This window comes from Struthio camelus, chromosome 2 (assembly GCF_040807025.1).
Source record: "Struthio camelus isolate bStrCam1 chromosome 2, bStrCam1.hap1, whole genome shotgun sequence".
NCBI lineage: Eukaryota > Metazoa > Chordata > Aves > Struthioniformes > Struthionidae > Struthio > Struthio camelus.
Window position 1 is genome coordinate 50044559 of NC_090943.1, and position 17587 is coordinate 50062145.

Sequence of the window (17587 nt, forward strand, 5' to 3'; positions counted from 1 at the left end):
TCATGAAATGTTTCAACTTGAAGTACAGGAACTGGTTTTAGAACAACTTGGTTCATCATGAGAACCAAACTTTTCACCTTCATAGCTTGTGTATGTCAGACAAGATAAACTTTTGTAACCTTTTTGACAAATGACTCAGTGACACTTCTCTGTTGAACTCTTAGAAGAAATTGTGAAGCAACCATATTTTACCATAAACCTGAACTGGGTTTTAACTGAAAATTCAACAATGAGTTACAATCCCAGCAAGAAAGGAGCTCTTGAGCATCCAGTTTATCATCACTGCATCATCACTGAACTGAGAAGGACATCTCAGTTTTTGCAGTCTCACGGTCGTTTCATCCCAGGCCAGTTGGCTGAGTATTGTGTGTGGGCACTATGCCCTAGGACCAAACAGTCTTGTTCACCAGAAAAGGCTCTGAAAGGGAGGAAAATGTCCAAATAAACAGCAAAAAAGAGAACTATTAATGACAAGCAATTGCTCTCTCCGTGGTATTTATTGCCTCAGCCTAGAGCCACAGAACTACCTAGGTGCCCAACATGAGATCGACATAGAAGAGATATGCTGAAGATTACACCAAATACTTTTTAAGATAGCTTTAGTGTGCTCTCTACAAAACCTTCCTGCTCTTGGGAGTATGCAGTTCAATAGGACCTAAGTGAAATTTGCTGAGTACTTGTGTGTGGCATTGCTCGTACAAAGACCATCTGCCTTGCCAGAGCCAAGCGTCCCAATAGTTTATCCTAATCTAGATTTGCAAATTAAGCATCCAAAATCTAGGCTCCCAAAGGGTTTATTTAGTAGGTTTGGTCTGAGCATGCCTCACACTATCGAGTTCAACAAAATTTTCTTCAAAAACATCTGCAAATGGTGCTGCCACCCCATCCAAAAGGTTGACACCTGAGTTCATTGCCTTCCTCAGCCTACCGCAATTCAGTCCTGTATCTTTTGTTTCCTAGAAGAGTGCCCTAACCAAGAGGCACTGTAGGGAAGAGTGAGCTAGGACCTTCTGCAGCAGTCTTGTGAGACCTAGTATGTTGTTCAGCAGAGAGCGCGTGGTTCATGGGGCCAGAGAGCGAGAGAAAATTAGAGGGAAGCTTCCCAGTGATTCTTAGCACCTACGGTGTCAGGGAACACGTAACTTAGTTCTGGTAACATTTGAAACTCTGATTTCAGGTCTGAACAGGTCCCCATAAAAGCCTAGATGCTCTGAACTCCTGCTTTCCAGAGCAAGGCCTTTTTTACCTGGCTGAAAATTAAATATTAAGTTTCTTCGGTCTTCCCTTGATCCTTCCAGCTTTCATTGTGTAGCTAGAAATGCTCACTGTTGAAGGATGCAACTGTATTTTATTATTTGTCCTGCTGAGCAGGATATCATTATAAACAATTAACCTGGGCAGTAGGAAAATTGCTGAAATGTATGAAGGAAAGAATCTCAAGCATTTTCTGCAGAGTTCATGTTATTAGAAAGAGCATGTGGTTTATTGTGTGCTACATTAAATCTGCATGTATGGCCTGCATCTGAATGATGTAGAATTTTATTTCTAAACTGCTGCCTGGCATGTTTGTTGAGTTAGTTTATATGGTTTTCTAAAAATACCTCGGGCTCTTGAGCTAACAGTTTTTTAGCGCTTTGTTGTTTGTAGTGTTTAAATTCTCTGTATGAGACATGCATTGATGATGATGATTCTGAATATCCTGAGGCTATAATTGACTGGCACACAGAGAGATTAGTTAACCATTGCATAATAGGGATGGCTGGAGAACAGTGGAGCCACATATATTCATTTAAACATACATCATTTTAAAAATGTGACTCAGATGAAGAAAGGCTTTGTAGTCAGACATATATTAAATTAAGTTACAAGTGTTGTTTGAACACAGTGAATCCATGTTGTGGCATTGCTGAAATTAGAACAATGGGGTATAATATGGTGAAAGATCTAGTTAGTTTTTCTCTGATACATGTGAGGCATGCCATTACAGTAACTCTGCTGGGAGGACTTTAGGTTGAAGGTGTAAAGGTCTGTGATTACATTCCAGGTTCGTGTCATAATTCATCTTACTTCAGGAGTTTTGTAGCAACGAACTGTGACCAGAGAGAATGGGAGGGGTGAAAAAGATTAGTTTGTAGTGCACACAGCACGCATGTGCACTCGCGGAGTTTTTTATGGTATGTTAGTTGGTACCTTGTGTCTCCACATTAGGAGTAGCTTAAGTTTGTGGATTGTTAATATGCAGGTGTATCTAGAAACGGCATAGTTGTTACTGGATAGGCAATCTGGTTGTGATATTGTGAGCCTCTGGAAGTCTGGGACTGGGGAGTGTTTCTACAGTATCAAGTGATACTAGTTCTTATCAGGTAGGTCCAGCTCATTGTTATATAGTGAGATACGCTGAAGATTACCCACTGTGGGCATGCTGATCACCCCTATAATGCCTATACACTGGGTCTAGTGTTGTAGGAAGCGTCAGCTCACCATGCAACTGTTGTACAGATTATCTGTTCAAACATGGTGAATCTGATCTGTGTGAGGTATACTGGGCTTACTGAGCACGCTCTACAAGCTGCAGTATGTCTGTAGTACTTTTGCCTGGGAAACAGACCAACTCTATTTTTACATAGCAATTCTGTTTGTATGCGCTTTGTACCTGGAGCCACACCTTTGTACTACTACAGTACAGTAGTACATGCAGAGGCATCTCACAGCTGAATAAGATATTACAAGTAGACATTACTGAAAATATCTTGAAGACTTCAAAAGAAAGGACATACTGATTAATTGTTACTTCATTTCTGAAAAATTGTTGGCCTTGCTCTCCTTTCCCTTCTAAAAATTCATCTTTCCTTCCTCCAATTCAATTTCCTCCTTCTCATTCAGTTCCACCTTTCACCATCTTTTAGTGCACACCTCAGGAATAGCAATGCAACCAGATAGCTACTAGCAAGGTCTCTTCACTCCAGATACTCAAACATTTGTGTTGGAAGAGCCAGACATTTGTCTGCATTCCCTTAGGTACTGCTCAGCACTTCAAGTTTGACTCCTGTCTGTGCCTCATTCCCTTAACTCCTAATTCACTATTCCATCTCACTTTTTTTCCCCCCCAACTCTGCTGTGTAAGGAAACATCAGGTATGGTAAAGAAAGAGGGAAAAATAAAAGCAAGCTTTTCGGCTTGTGGTCAACATGGATGAAAGTATTCTCTAGCAACTGAAAGACTGGAATCTCTTCTTATCTCCTCTGTGGTAGGAAGCAGAGCACAGGTACCAGGAATCACTGGGAAAAGACAGTGCAAAGCAGAGGTACAGCCTTTAATACCTGCTAGTATCTCCATACATTAGAAAGCTGTCTTTGCAGTCACAAGACCTAAACTTCTTTTATAAAGCTTCAGCTCTGCACAAACAAAGCAAGCTGCAATGTGAAAAGAGAGCTAACTCCCCGGAGGAGTTTCTAACAAAACCAAAGGAGGCAAAGACTTTCTGCATTTTCTACTTGTTTTTTTAAAATATCTTTTATATTGACTTCAAAGGGAAAATATGCTATAAAACACTTTTCCAATGTATTTAGGAGCAGCAAATTGTCACTTTATTCTTAAACAAGGTAAACAAAACCATGAAATGCATAGCTCAGACCTGTCAAAAGCCTCACTGCCTTTAAATCAGAAGAAACATTTTCATACGGCATCTTCAAAACAATTTTACTGGAATTCTGTCTGGCAATGAAACTAGTATTTGAAATAGTAACCCTACCTACCTTTAAATTGTTAAATGTCAGAGCTGGGCTTATGTTCACAGTGGAACTAAATGATGAACAGCACCAATTGAATGACCTTTATTGAGCAAACAATTTGTTGCAGTCTCTGTTGAAGCCTTTGCATTGACATGACTTTAGATTAGGTGTTACGTTAGAATAAATGCTGCTATGTAACAGTAAAGGAAACTTTCGAAATATTACTTTATTCCCCCTTCCTCCCTAAAGCCTGTCACTTAATTCTTATGCACCAGTTAAACTGAAGTCTGAGGCTACTTGAAACACTTGAGTTTGCTTTGAAAATTAATCCACATTGAAGAGAAATCAAGAGTAAGCACAGCTCCAACTCTTTCTGCTGCAGTTATATTGTGTACACAGATGATGTAAAAAAACTAACTGTAGTTTCTAGGTTAAGGGCCAGATTGTGTCAGGAACTCAGGTAGCAATGAGCTTTTCTTTTCCCCCCTAATACCTGAACAGCTTGCAAATGAACGAGACGCAACTATATTATCTTCAGGGTGTCATGCATTGTATTGCTCTCTCCATGCTCTCCAGGAGCACTGAGGTGGGTATTCATACCTAGTAAAGAGCAAACTCAGGTGCTTGTATTCAGAAAGAAATCTCTCCAAACTCCTTTTGCAGCAGTGCCTTTTGGAAATTGTATTCCAGAGTCCTCAGCCGTGTTCTCTGCAGGGTGTGCTCTGGAAATGAGCTGTGTCCCTGTCCTCTTCCTATTCAGGATGTGGTATTAACACAGGGTAACTTGCCCCTCTGAATGCGAAGCTGCAATGATCGGATTCATCTTTTCAAATGCCAGCTTGTCTTTGGTCAACCTGCAACACAGAATTGTGTTTATATGGCATGATTTGCTTTCCTGAGCACAGGAAATTGTATGTAATATATAAAGTGTCTCTTTAAGCACCAGGCACTTTTCAGAAGGGTGTGGAAGCAGAATACCAGACTAAGTACACAGCTCACAGACAAGTGATGAGAGCACAGATGGGATGCAGTGCCTGAAGCCCATGGGGAATGAGCAAGAGACCTGAGCGTGCATTTTGTTCAATGATGGTTGGGTAGAGACTGTGCACTTGGTAGTGGATTCTGATTTTGTATTTCAGTGCAGTCATGTGAATTTTGATGAGGTTCAAGAAGCTACCTATTTAGTTAGTCACACCTTAGGGAAATTTTCATATGCTAAATGTTTGAGTAGCTTGCTCTCTTCTTTTAGCATGCTTCTGTTGTCATTGGGGGGAGGAGAACTAGACTCTTCTTGTTGATTACTTCAGACAAACTGGTGGAAGTCAACTGTAGTAAATAATCAAGTCTGTGTTAAAAAACCCCCTTCTGCAATTCTGTGCTAATAAAAGGAGGAATTCACTGGTATCCATGACAAATTCAGTGGAAAATAATCAGCCCTTGTGTGTGGTAGATCAATTGTTTCTTTCTCAACTTGAAACCTATCAGTAAGTTTATCAGGTAAAGATAATTGGTTTAGACATGTTTCATGCTTCCGATGTTAGTGTAGCTGTTTAACTCCTTTTATAGGTTTGCACTTTGTTAGCTGTCATGTGCATAATTTATGATCTGTTTTTTCAAAGCTTGGAATTCTATGCGTTGGGCGCCGTGCATCTTCCTTTTAAGCTTTGCTACTGCAAACTTCAGAACGAAAGGGATCAAACCAAATTTAATGTATAAACCTACAGCTAATGGGTGACTGGAATACTACAGCTAATGGGTGACCGGAATAGCAGTATGTATTCCCTGCAGACCAATACTTCTGCAGGAGTCCTGCAGAAGTCCTGCAGACTCAGGTTTTCTCCCTTTGCAGGATTCCAACTGCGTGGAAAGGACATACAAAATTGTTTGATTTATTTTTCCAAAAGTGGTGCATGTATATTCAGTTACCAGTGGCATGTATTCTTCATCTGAAATAGGCTGTGCAAAGCTTGGAATACTTGGTTGGGTGCTTATCAGCGTTAAAAGTCACGTGGCTGGGTGACCTGCTAGACCTCTTTGTGTAACTGAGGTATTACATGGGGGTAAAGGAATCAGGAGAGCAGGAGGTCATAAGGGAACGAAAGGGGAGCAGGAGCCTACTCCAGGGCAATATGTTTGGATGTAAGTGAGGAGCTGGGAAGTGGAAGTTAACTGAGCTTCATGCAACTACACTTCCATACAGTTAAGCAGCTGTGTACTTGCTTGTGGCAAAAACCCATTTTGTTATTATGACTTGGAGCTGGTTCATTCAGAGAGCCCTCCAGGCTATAGCATAATGAAGCAAAGCCTTCCTCTCTTACTGAGTTGTAATAATTTAGTTAAATGCCAGGTAAAATAATAAAAAACTTCTGGGTGACTTAGAAGTCTGAATTCCTTTTTCATCAGGTTTCTTAGAACAACGATGAATTGACCTTACACTGTATTTGAGCCAGTGAGAAAATGGAACCTAAATACCTGTTTCTTATGTGTACCTCTATTAGTTTGTTTAAAAAAAAAAATCTTGGGTTTGTTAGGGAACGTAGAAAATAAGTAATATTATTGTTTTACTTCATAGTTAAATTAGGCAAGCTAGTTTGTTGGGGCTGAATAGTAAGCAGCAGTGTTGGCAGAAAGAGAGTAGGAAATTAACTAAAAGCATAAAGGAGAAACTGAAGGGGAAAGATATTAAGTGCCCTGAAGAATTGTTTTTCTTAACAATTTATTCTTTCCTAGACCCTTAACAACAAAACTGGGCAGACTATTCTATTATTATTCCGTTTTATACCTTAAACGTCTATTTGATCACTTACACTACTCAGACTGCAGAATCTTATCTTCTAAATCTTGATGAGTGCCTCATGTAAATAGTGCATTTATTTCTGGTGGAAGAAATTATTTTTTCTTTGTGTACTGCTTAGTTTTCTTTTATTCTTTCTCTTAAGGCACTTTCACTTTACTTTGCTGTAATGCTTTAGCTAATAGTCTTTAAATAATACCTGTTAAAATAGATTTGAAATTGAAATACAGACTATATTAGGATGACCAAGATTTTAGGAAAATGGTGGAATTTTAAGTGCTGCTAATAGTTGTTTGCTAGCACAAGTCTTTACTGGATGACAGAAATGTACTGGATAACAGAGTTGGAAAGAGTTATTAGATTATGTTTTATTGGGATTTGAGCTGCTCTTCTGAACTTTCTTCAGTCCTGAGATAAAATACATCCACGTCAGGATGTCGTTTCCACAACTCTTTTGACCACTGTTTTTCTCTATTTGTATCTAGTACAAACATGACAGAAGCTTCTGTGGACACGTATAGGTAAGAATCATTCATACATGTCCTTTCTGCAAAGCTGGTACTGTTACTAGTGCTAGCAATCTACAACTCTCACCCTTTAGCCCTTACTGTCCTCGTCATGCAGGGATAATTCCTGCAAAGCCCAATTAGCTTGAGATCTGTGATGAGAGAAGCAAACCCAGATGATACCAGAAGTGGTGCCTTATCCTGGAATGTGGCTGTGACAGAAAAGGACTTTTTATTGTTTCCGTTTCCATTTTTGCACAGTCTGGATCTAAATATTTATTCTAAATATTTGGGGGGAGGGATGGAAATTTAAGTACAGCATTGCAGGTATGTCACCAATATCATGACATTTCAAAAATCTTTGGGAAATCATATATTTCTGTTTATGCACTACTTTCAAGAAAAATCCTGTTAAAATACCTAAAAACAAATTCATATGAAAAAATCATAATTGAGTGTCTATTTTGGTTATTCATTTTTTGACTAAAAAAAATGGATGGAAGGAATGTAAATTTGTGGAAAAATATGTACTGCGTCACATTAATAAACCCACTATTAAAACAGCCATCTAGGTTATATCCAGAAAGAGAAAATGAATTTTAAAGAACTTATGCCTAAAAGTTCCACTAAGATATGTATTCACTTCACAAGCAAATGTGTGTTTCATAACAAAACAGAATAAAAATATAAGAGTCACTGGTGCAGAACTCTTGAACTTTCTGCAAAAATCATCATGATTCAGTAGAAATATCACTGAATATAGTAAAGGATGTAAGGTAAGGGAACTGCTTTTCTTTATAAACAGAAGAAAAAGATCTCTTCTGTAAAAAAACTTAAGTAAGAAAAAGTAGGATTGTATCAATTATTACACAGTTCACATAAGTTTGCTAAAGAAAGTGTAATCCTGAATTAATGCAGCTTCTTTAACTTGGCAGTACAAGGTTTGGTTTGAACTCAGAAACCTCTTCTGGAATTTTAATATCTCCTTAAATAAGCTCACAAAAAAGAGATGTTCTGCAAAGGGGACTTTGCATCAATTATTTTAAGCCTTCCAAAAAGGAGCATGTGCAAGTTTCCCACATCCGTTTTTGTGACTGCGAAGACCCCGACTTGTGAGTATATCTGTCCTTTTAATCAGCTTGAACGTGTGCTTATAGATTTCCTAGTTGCACCTTTAGAGTGACTAGGTTTGGACCCATTCCTGCAAGGAGGAGCTTAAATACCTCAGAGCTGCATTTACTAGCGTTACTAGCTCCATATAATAATGCTCACAGGCCACTGTTTTTATCTGTTAGCGCTAGCATATTCTTCCTTTAGTTTGCTGCTTCTACCCTCATACTGTATGGCAAGAACACATACAAGAGGAAAAGCCATACTTTTCAAACAATATTGATGTTCCTGTTTAGGCTGCTGGAGGTGATTTTGGAACTGTGGAGAAGCTAAAGGCATGAAAATAATCTTTTACTGCCTTGCTTACTCTAGCAATTTTTTTCTTTTCTACAATGTAAATCTAAAGCAGCCTCAAAATTTGTCAGTCTGTCTTAATAAGCACATCACTATTTCTGAATGCTGTTCTGAAAACCACAGCAAGGAAACCTATTTTTGTGCCGGCTTTTGAAATGAAGACCCCGACTTTGAGGAAAGATGCGTATTTTGAAATGCATTATTGTGTCAAGCTAGTGGCAGCCAAATAAATTAAAGAAACAAAAGGGAAAACCGTTGTGCAATCAGTTCTGGACAAGGAAAATAGAGAAAGGACATAAAAAAGGGTGACAGAGTGAGGAAACCTATAGGATAGACTCTATTTCTACTACCCATACCACCAACTTTTTGAAGAAGTGAAATAACGACAGTGGGAGAGGGGAGAAGGTTAGAGACAAGTAAATGAAGGCAGAGGAAAGACTTGTGTGAAAGGAGAAAAGTATAAATGTGATGAGATAAAGGCAGACATAGATGAGGGTGCAATTTTGGAAAGCAAAAAGGATGGAACTGACAGACCGCAGAAGCAAGTGCAGAGGGCAGAGCTGATTAAACAAGAATTTGTCACCTTGCACATTTTCATCAGAACAGAGCTCTGTGAGCTCCAACTGACTTTTCAGTCAATTGGTTCCACCCAGTGTCACTGGGTTGGTTCCCTCTTTCTTTTGTCTGACGCTGATCAAAAGACAGGAAGATGAAGTCATTGCCAACAGGCTGTGGAGGGCATTTTGCATAATACAGCTGCTTACACAATGAAATGTATCAGTTTAGATACTATGCCAAGTAGCTACAAATAGATCTTTTCATTAGATGACATAACAGCTCTATGTTTCATATGATTTATTTTGCTTCTTCTGGTGACAAACATTACTGCGTTATAATGCCAGACTGATTTCTATAAGGGACTTCTAGTTGGTGTCTAGCTGACTTAAATCCAGCTATGCCTCTGCTTAGGTTTAGGGTTTACTCCAAGAGTTTGATAGGTGGTGCCGAGAAGAGCAACAGCAGTGTGAGGGGAAAAAAAAGACTGTGTGAGTGAGCTTGGTTTTACAAAGCAGTCATCTGATTTCTGGGTATAGAAGTTTTGAAATAATAGGTGTCTGTTCCTACCTTATTGAGTAGCTCATTTAGCATTTATTTATGCAGACTGCAGAGTCCTGTAAAGCTGATAGTTTATTGCATACCTGAATTTTTCAGAGTGAAAATCTTTTAGAAGCACTTGTGTTTTGCTTTAAATCAAGGAAAACAGTCGTAACGATGAATTTAGTTGTTCAGCTAATCAGAAAAATAGTGGAACACTCTCCTGGCTTGTTGTGTAGTATGAACTGCTTCAGAAGGACAACAACCCCACACTTTGAGTTTCAAAGCGAATCTGTCCGGGCTGGGACTTATGAGCGTTCATCTAAGAAATAATGGACTGCAATGAGTTAAACAGCTGCAAGTTAAATTAACCCTAGAACGGGTTCCCAAAGAGGAACAAACCTTAAAAAAAAGCCCTCTTAGAGAAGGGTCTGGCAAGAAAGAGAAGCCATCATACTGCTGCTTCTTTAAGAGGAGATGAACCAGGTGTAGGTATGTAAGGAGTGAGTTTCTCACATGCAGAACTTGTCCTACTGATGTCTGGGGTGCCAAGGACTTGGAGTCAGGTGAGGATCTGGGCCTTCATTTCAACCTCGGGAAGACCATGTCAGCAGCCCCGCTCTGCAGTAGTTTGTTAACAGCATCCACTGCAGAGAAAACAGCTTAACTTCATGGGTTGACAGCAAATAGCTATGTTACAAAACTGATTAAGAAGATTGGGTTAAACTCCTAAAAATTGCCTGACCACTGAGAGCTTTTTTTTTTTTTTGAAGTGGAGAAAAAATGAAGTTTATTGATTTGCATTGACTTCAAATGAATAGCCCCAGAACGATAGCCCCAGAGAATGAAGTAACATTCATGAAAGAGTTTATATTACATATTTGGGTATCTTCTTTTTCAGCTTTTCAATTCTAAGATTAATTGCTTTTGACCTCAGTCAAGGACATTTGTGATATTCAAACCTTTCTAATATTACTAAAAGGAATATTCTCAAGTACTGCCTTAGATTCTAATTTATATCTCTGGTTAACCGTATGAGAGCTTTGACAATTGCATTTTTCCTTTGCCAATTTTATCCTCATTTTAAAACTGTTTTCCCCCCTCATCTGTACCGAACAAAAGCCAAAAGCGTTTCTGAGGTTGATTGTCTTGCTTTTGTGCCAAGATGCTTTGTTTCCTTTTTTTTTTTAACTGCATGGAAACAAAATTAGTTCAGCCACATACAGCAAACTTTTAGCTCTCCAGAGCACAGTTAGGCAGTCAAGACATTCAATAGCAAGCATTTATCAGGAAGTACAAAGGCACTGTTAAACTTTGGGCTTGTGCAGGTGCATAACTTAGTGTCCAAGGAGGCACGAGTAGTTGAAATGTGTAAAACGGAACATATGCATACATGCTTTGGAGAAAAAATGTCAATTTTACTTTAATTTTTAACGTGAGTAAGAGAGAACCCAAATAAATGTTTTAGGCAGTGGTCACCTCATTAATTGCATGCAAACTTGGATAATGAAAAAGTGAAAGCAGATTTTTTTAACACAAAAAACCCTATGAAACTATTCTCCACAAACGATTCTTTAGGCCTCCTCTGTACTTTCTAAGGGGCAATAATCTTTACTGCTTGTGTCTTCAAATGGAGAAGAAAAAGTGAACTTTGTGGAACATGCAGAATATCAGATTTGTGGTGTTGTTGATCAGCAGATGTCGAGAACTTTTGGAGAGTATCTTTGGCACTCCTTTGCAATGAGGGAGCTTTAGTCTGAGTACATCCTTGTCCTAGTTGTGGCATTGTATAGTGAGAAAGATGTGAATGCCAGATAGTGTTTACTGAAAGAAAAATTCTTCATACTTTCCATCATGCTGAAAAACTTTTTCCACATTTGTTCATGTTAAGAAAACAAATACAGTCTTAAAACAAAGGACACCAAATTGCAGTTTCCACTGTTTGTATCGAAACCCTATGTTTAGCTATGAGAGCTGCTCTGTTTTACTGTACAATATTTTAAATATTTTAGTTGAAATAATCTAATTTAATATTTTAATTAATAATTGCTAAATATCAAAAAGGCTTATGTGTGTTATTTATGTTATATATATGTATTCCCCAATATACAGGGATCAAGTATTTTAATAAAGTACTTTTATAATTAAAAAAAAAGAAATATCAGCTTTACATCATTTTGCAATTCTGGGGCTGTGCAAATAATGGTATAAATTGAGGGAACTGGCAGACATTTGATTGCAGTGCCTTCAGTTTTCTTAAAAATGGTTTGACTCAGGGAGAGAGCTGCAATTTGACATTCTCATGCTTACAGCATGGCGAGATACAAGCAAAACCCTGTGCAGTGCCTTCACGGTAATGGCAATTGCTGTTAATGCAAAGTTTTTTTTTTTTAGCATCCCTGTGGAATTGTAACAGTGAGGCCTTGACCCTCTGCTGGGATATGATAGCTCTGATGTCTGTATACATGTGTAAGTCACTGGTTTGCACTAGTGTGCTTTTCTGTCACGGGTTGTCATCTCATCTGTTTATTTTAAAAGACTGCAAGAATTTAACTGGGTCTTAAACTGAACTCAGTCTTAAAATACTTTACAAAGATAACTCAGGTAAAAACAAGTTATGGTCACAAAAATGGCCTTCCTACAAAATACAGTTAGTGTAAAAAAGTGTTTTTAATTTTGGTTCAGGCAATGATTAAATGAGAGCACTGCTGTGCTTGATTTCAGATTCACAATTCATAAGATGCTATTTTCTTGCAGAGAGAGAGCGAGAGCGAGAGCGAGAGGTGAGCACTCTTAAAATATACTCTTTATTCATCATGATAAGTAGGTAATTGCGCCTGAAATGAAATCTACCAGCTCATATCTAAGAGCAGAACTGTGCCCCTGCTCTTTCAAGGAAGACAGGCAGTGACCTTTGCCACGTGCCTGAAAAAATGGTTTATTTTATCTGTACTGTGCTCTGGAGGTTCAGCCACATAGATGTCTTGCTTATCTACACTTGCCTTTTATGTCCTAACCAAAAGAATCTTCAAATAGCATAAATAAGGTATATTCAGCAGTAAACTACAATACCTAAACTTAGAGAAACACCAAATTACCTTTGTTTAAAACCATAGCTCTTAAAAAAGAGTGAAATTATTTGCAGAGGTGAGATGGAGAATCAGCAGCTTCCCCATTTACAAAGGAGCATTTGGGAAATAGCTGGCCTTATGTTTGTTGTGTTATGATAAAAGCTAAGAGAAGGAGCTATATATTATTAGATCCAGACGCTGCGGAATATAAATACCTTTCAGGATCTATGCTGTAATGGCAAGAAACCCTTAGTTATTATTTGGGACCTGTTGTGTTCCATGCTGTGCAAACACAAAGGAAAAATTGTACTTTTGTCCCACGAATATTTAAATCTGACTATAAATGAAGGCCAAAAAGGGAGGACAAGGAATCAGTGGGCTGGTTTCAGTCAGTCAGATAGCCCACTGTGTTAGCACACCAGCAATATAACCAGTGTTGCAGTTCTTTGTAGGCTGCCTAAGCAAAGATTTATGTGAGAAGAATAATGAGGCAGCTATGCAGATGTTCATGTTAACAGATGTCCCACATATCAGGGACAGGAAGGAGGGAAGCATAAAAGATTTTTCTGTTTGCTTGCTTACTCTTTAATGTAGTAAGTGCACAACATTAGCTGATCGCCATCTCAATAAGCGTTGTTTGATAGGGTAGAGATACATGTGCACATTTTGAAAATGAATACCAGTCTTCTCTATTTTCTTGTAATAAAACAGGGGAGCCAGTGGAGGGATGCAAAGAGACACCTGTTGTAGTCAAAACAATGAACTTGGAAATGACTTTTTCAGCAGCTTTCTGGGTACCTATCAGTAGAGTCGGCTTGCCACTAGAAAGGAGGTTACAGTAATGTTATCTAGATCCTATGGTTAGATAGGATGTCCAGCATCCTAGAAGTGGAGTGGAGCTTGCTAAGCTGATCAAGATTTGGACCTAAAATGGATGTGAGGATTTAGAGGAAGGTCTAACTCAAAGGTAGTAATCAGCTGACATATACAAATCCCTTGAGGCATAGTACTGATGAGAGAGATTCAGTGACTGGGAAAGGGAGAAGGGGAGCTCAAGAGAAAATTTAAGAGCATCATAATTTTAGTCATGTTGAGATGAGTTGATGACTGGATGTCTATGAGACACAGATTTTACTTGAGACAGAAGGAGATAGTTGAGAGTCATGCAGTGCAGAAACAATAGTTTAACTCGTGTTTGTGAATGTTACTGCCTGGGGATACCGTTGTCCTGGGGATACTATTCTTAAACAGTCTTCAATGCTGGAGATTCTGCAACTTACATACTTGGTCTTCCATATTGATTCACTGCCTTTATCATTAAAAAGTTCTTCCTGATGTCTAACCTGAACTGATTTTGGTGCAGGTTGAGCCCATACTTTGTCCTCAGTCATGGATATGACAAATTATTCCCTTCCTCTTTGCAACAACCTGTTTTTGCAGACCTATATTTGCAGACTCTAATTGTACATGCGGCCATTCATTCTTCTCTATTTGAGATAAAACGGCAGTTCCTTCAGTCTCCTTATAGCTCATCACCTCCATACATCATTGTCGCCATTCTTATCAGAATTTGTTTTCCACAGTTAGCCCACATTTTTCTTGAAGTGTGATACGCAGATCTGGGTAGAATGATCAAACCAAGGCTTTAACCATTTTTGAGGAGAGTGGATGGATTGTTTCATGTGTTTTGCACAGTGTGCTCTTGTGTATAGATCGCAGCATGATGTTTGCTGTTTTCACTTGATGACATTGGAGGCTTATGTCCATATTTGATTGCCGGGGCCCTCAGACTCTCTTTTGAAGATGGCACCCAGCTAGTTATTCCTTGTTCTGTATCTGTTTTTGCAGATATGCTTAAGCATAATGCTGTGTACTGCATGTAAGAATTTCTGTCAGATTTTTCCAAACCATGTCACCAGCATGTTAAGATTATTTTGAATTCTAATCCTACACTTTTGCACAGTTACGGCTTCATAATCTCTGCAAATGTAATAACCGTGATCTAGTTCATCCTCCATTTCTCTTTTTATTGTCTTCAGTAACTTTACTAGTCCTTCAGAAAATACCTGTTGTGAGTTTTGAGACTGAAATACCGAGGTCTCATTTCTGGATGGCGATTGTTTGCTCAGAGCCAATAGTTTTATATGTAAAGTTAGGATATTTTTCTCCTGTGACTTCAGATTTACTTTACATTGAATTTCATCTTTCATTCTATCCTTCATTCAGTCTTATGAAGTCCTTCTACAATTCGTAATTCTTTCCTGACTCAAGTAACTAGCTCTTATCAGGAAATTTTGTCATCCCACTATTCACAACCTTTTCCAGATCATAGGTGACTATCTTAAACAGTGTACGCGCCAGCACAGATCCCTCAACTAGGGACCTCCCTCCACTGTCAAAATTGACCATTAATTTCTACTTTTTCCTGTTTTCTGATCAATTATATGTCCATGTGAGGCCCTTTCTCCGCCACTGAGTCTCTGTAGGAGCCTTTGGTAAGGAATCTGATAAAATGCCTTTTGGAAATACTTGCAGACTGTATCAGCTGGATCTTCTGCACTCATGTTTGTATTTCACTCAGGAAACTGGAGTAGATTTTTGAGGTTTGATTTCCCCTTACAGCTGCCGTATTGGCTTTTCCTCAGTATGTCATATTTACGTATGTGCATACTAATTCTATGTTTTGTTACTGTTTCTGCTTGTTTGCCTAGTACAGCTGTCAGACTTAATGGCCTATGTTCCTCAGACCTCCCCTTCACCCCTTTTTTAAAGATTGGTGCCGTATTAGCTCCCTTCCATTCCTCTCATGCCGAAGTGATTCAAGTGGGAAGCTGTTCACTTCAGTTAATAGTTCAGCCACTGTCGGAGATAGGATTTTGAGTTAGGTGTACATTGGTTTGGTTCTTAAGTTTGCTGAAGTTCAGTTTCAGTGCTCAGTTGGAGTTCTTTCTCCTCTCTCTGTTGAGGACTGTCATGAGAATGCTTTCACAATCAAAGAATCAGAATCAAAGAAGTAATATAGCTTGGATGGGACTTCTGAAGGCCCTCTGGTTCAACCCCCTGCTGAAATCAGGGCCAGCTGCGATCAGGTTGCCAAGGGCCTTGTCCAGTCAAGTTTTGAATATCTCTGGGGTGGAGGTTTTGCAGCCTCTCTGTGCATCCTCCTCCAGTATTTGACTGCCTTTGTGGTGACATTGTTTTTCCTGATAACAAATCAGATGTTCACTTGCTACAGCTTATGCCCGTTGCCTCTCATCCTCTCACCGTGCAGCTCTGAGAAGAGTCTGGCTCTGGCTTCTCCATATCCCCCCATGAGGCTGTTGAAGATCAAGATGCTTTCTAGTTCACTCTCCTCCAGCAGTCTCTTCCTCCTATCAGAAACAAATCTAGAGAAGTATTTATGCATAACTCTTTTTCACTGATGCATTTTGAGAACTTACTGGACAGAACATGTTCTTTCCCAAGAGATACTGGAGTCACTAACATGCCTTATTACTACCACTCAGTTTGTTATGAGTGATTTTGCAAATGGCTTACAGAAAGTCTCATTGATCTCATTTTCCTGATTTGGTTTCATCAGTAAACTTTCCAGGATAGATCCTTTATTCTTTTCCCTGTTCCTTCGTAGTGGGTTTCCACATTCAGAGCAAAATTTATGCATCCTTCATGTACAAGTTAACATCACCTTCCACCTTTTCTCTCATCTGTCTTTCTGAAACAAACTACATTAAATGCAAGGCAGTTGAGTTACGCCATTAAGTCTCTGCTTGGCCATTAGATTCATAATCCTGATCACGTACTAAGATTTTCACCACTTCTTGTTTTTTCCTTTTGGTGTGCAGACATTTAAGATGTTCAGGAATTTGCTCCATTTTTTTCTTTTGTTATACTCATTTCACCTTCAGCCATTTGTTTTGACAGTATTGCTTTTCTCTGTATTACTGGATAACTGTTATTAAAATAGGGTTGCAGTATGACTTTTTAAAGTCAAATTATGAAGGAAAGCAACTTGTTTCTCAGAATAATATGTAGAAAACCAAAATGTTTTCACGGAGTGGATTTTCTTCTGAAATGGATCTGTAAACAATAGTTATAAAAGGGAGCCTCTAAACACCCCAAGTGATGAGGCTGTAATGCAAGGAAAGATTACAAAAGAACAAGCTAAGTGTAAATGTAATGGAAGTCATGGTGGAATTGGGTGAGAACTGATATCTCATGTTCTGAGAGGGTGATCATGAAGAACATACTGCTTTCAAGCATTTATTACCCTATGAAATACACCCAGAATTTTAAATGAAGGGATGGATATAATCCTTCAAGAGATTACAAGATATATGATGGATACATTGAATTTATAGTTATTTCCAAGCATCACCTGAGCGATAAAATAACCAGTATATTTTTAAAGGACCATGTGGTGTAAGTTACAGGAGTGTTTTTGTTACATAGTTTAGGACAAAACATGCTAAAGAAAGGAAAATAACTTCGCCTGAAGTTCAGAATGATGTCCATCAGTGGAGGAAGTACTCCAGAAGAAAAAATGCTTGCTTTAGAAAGTACTTTTGTTCATGAATGTTAAATGTGAAGGTCAATCTGACCCTGCGGCCTTGACTTTTGTTTAGTAGTGTAATGTATGTTTTGTTGGCTATAGTACACAGGGTTCCTGTGATCAGGAAATATAATTATAGAAAAACAGAATTTGGGTATTGAAGGTTAATGACCTCAGTGTATTCAATTTCATGCTATCTACAAGATAATTAAATTGAGTTTTTTATAAGGCTATTTTTAATAGCTGCTGGACATTTTCCGTTTGAGAGACCACTCTTAGTAATTATAGGGCATGAAGAGCCCAAACAACTTAAAAGAAATTTAACCCATTGTAACCAGTCTGAATTTTGCCTGGGTTCATTCCCAATGAAATCGTCG

The 17587-nt window shown here is 38.6% G+C and overlaps 1 long non-coding RNA gene across 4 annotated transcripts in view; it reads left to right on the top strand.

Annotated features, from left to right (window-relative positions):
• The window catches only part of LOC104152494 (uncharacterized), a 67305-nt gene that overhangs the window by 5309 nt on the left and 44409 nt on the right, over window positions 1-17587 (top strand). For 2 of the 4 annotated variants that reach the window (XR_011139726.1, XR_011139729.1), the window contains exons 4-5: window positions 7011-7046; window positions 7967-8143. This is a non-coding gene — a long non-coding RNA (uncharacterized lncRNA). Of the gene's footprint in view, window positions 1-7010; window positions 7047-7966; window positions 8144-11984; window positions 12060-12314; window positions 12374-17587 lie in introns of all 4 variants that reach the window. The other 2 variants (XR_011139727.1, XR_011139728.1) reach the window with 2 other exon arrangements.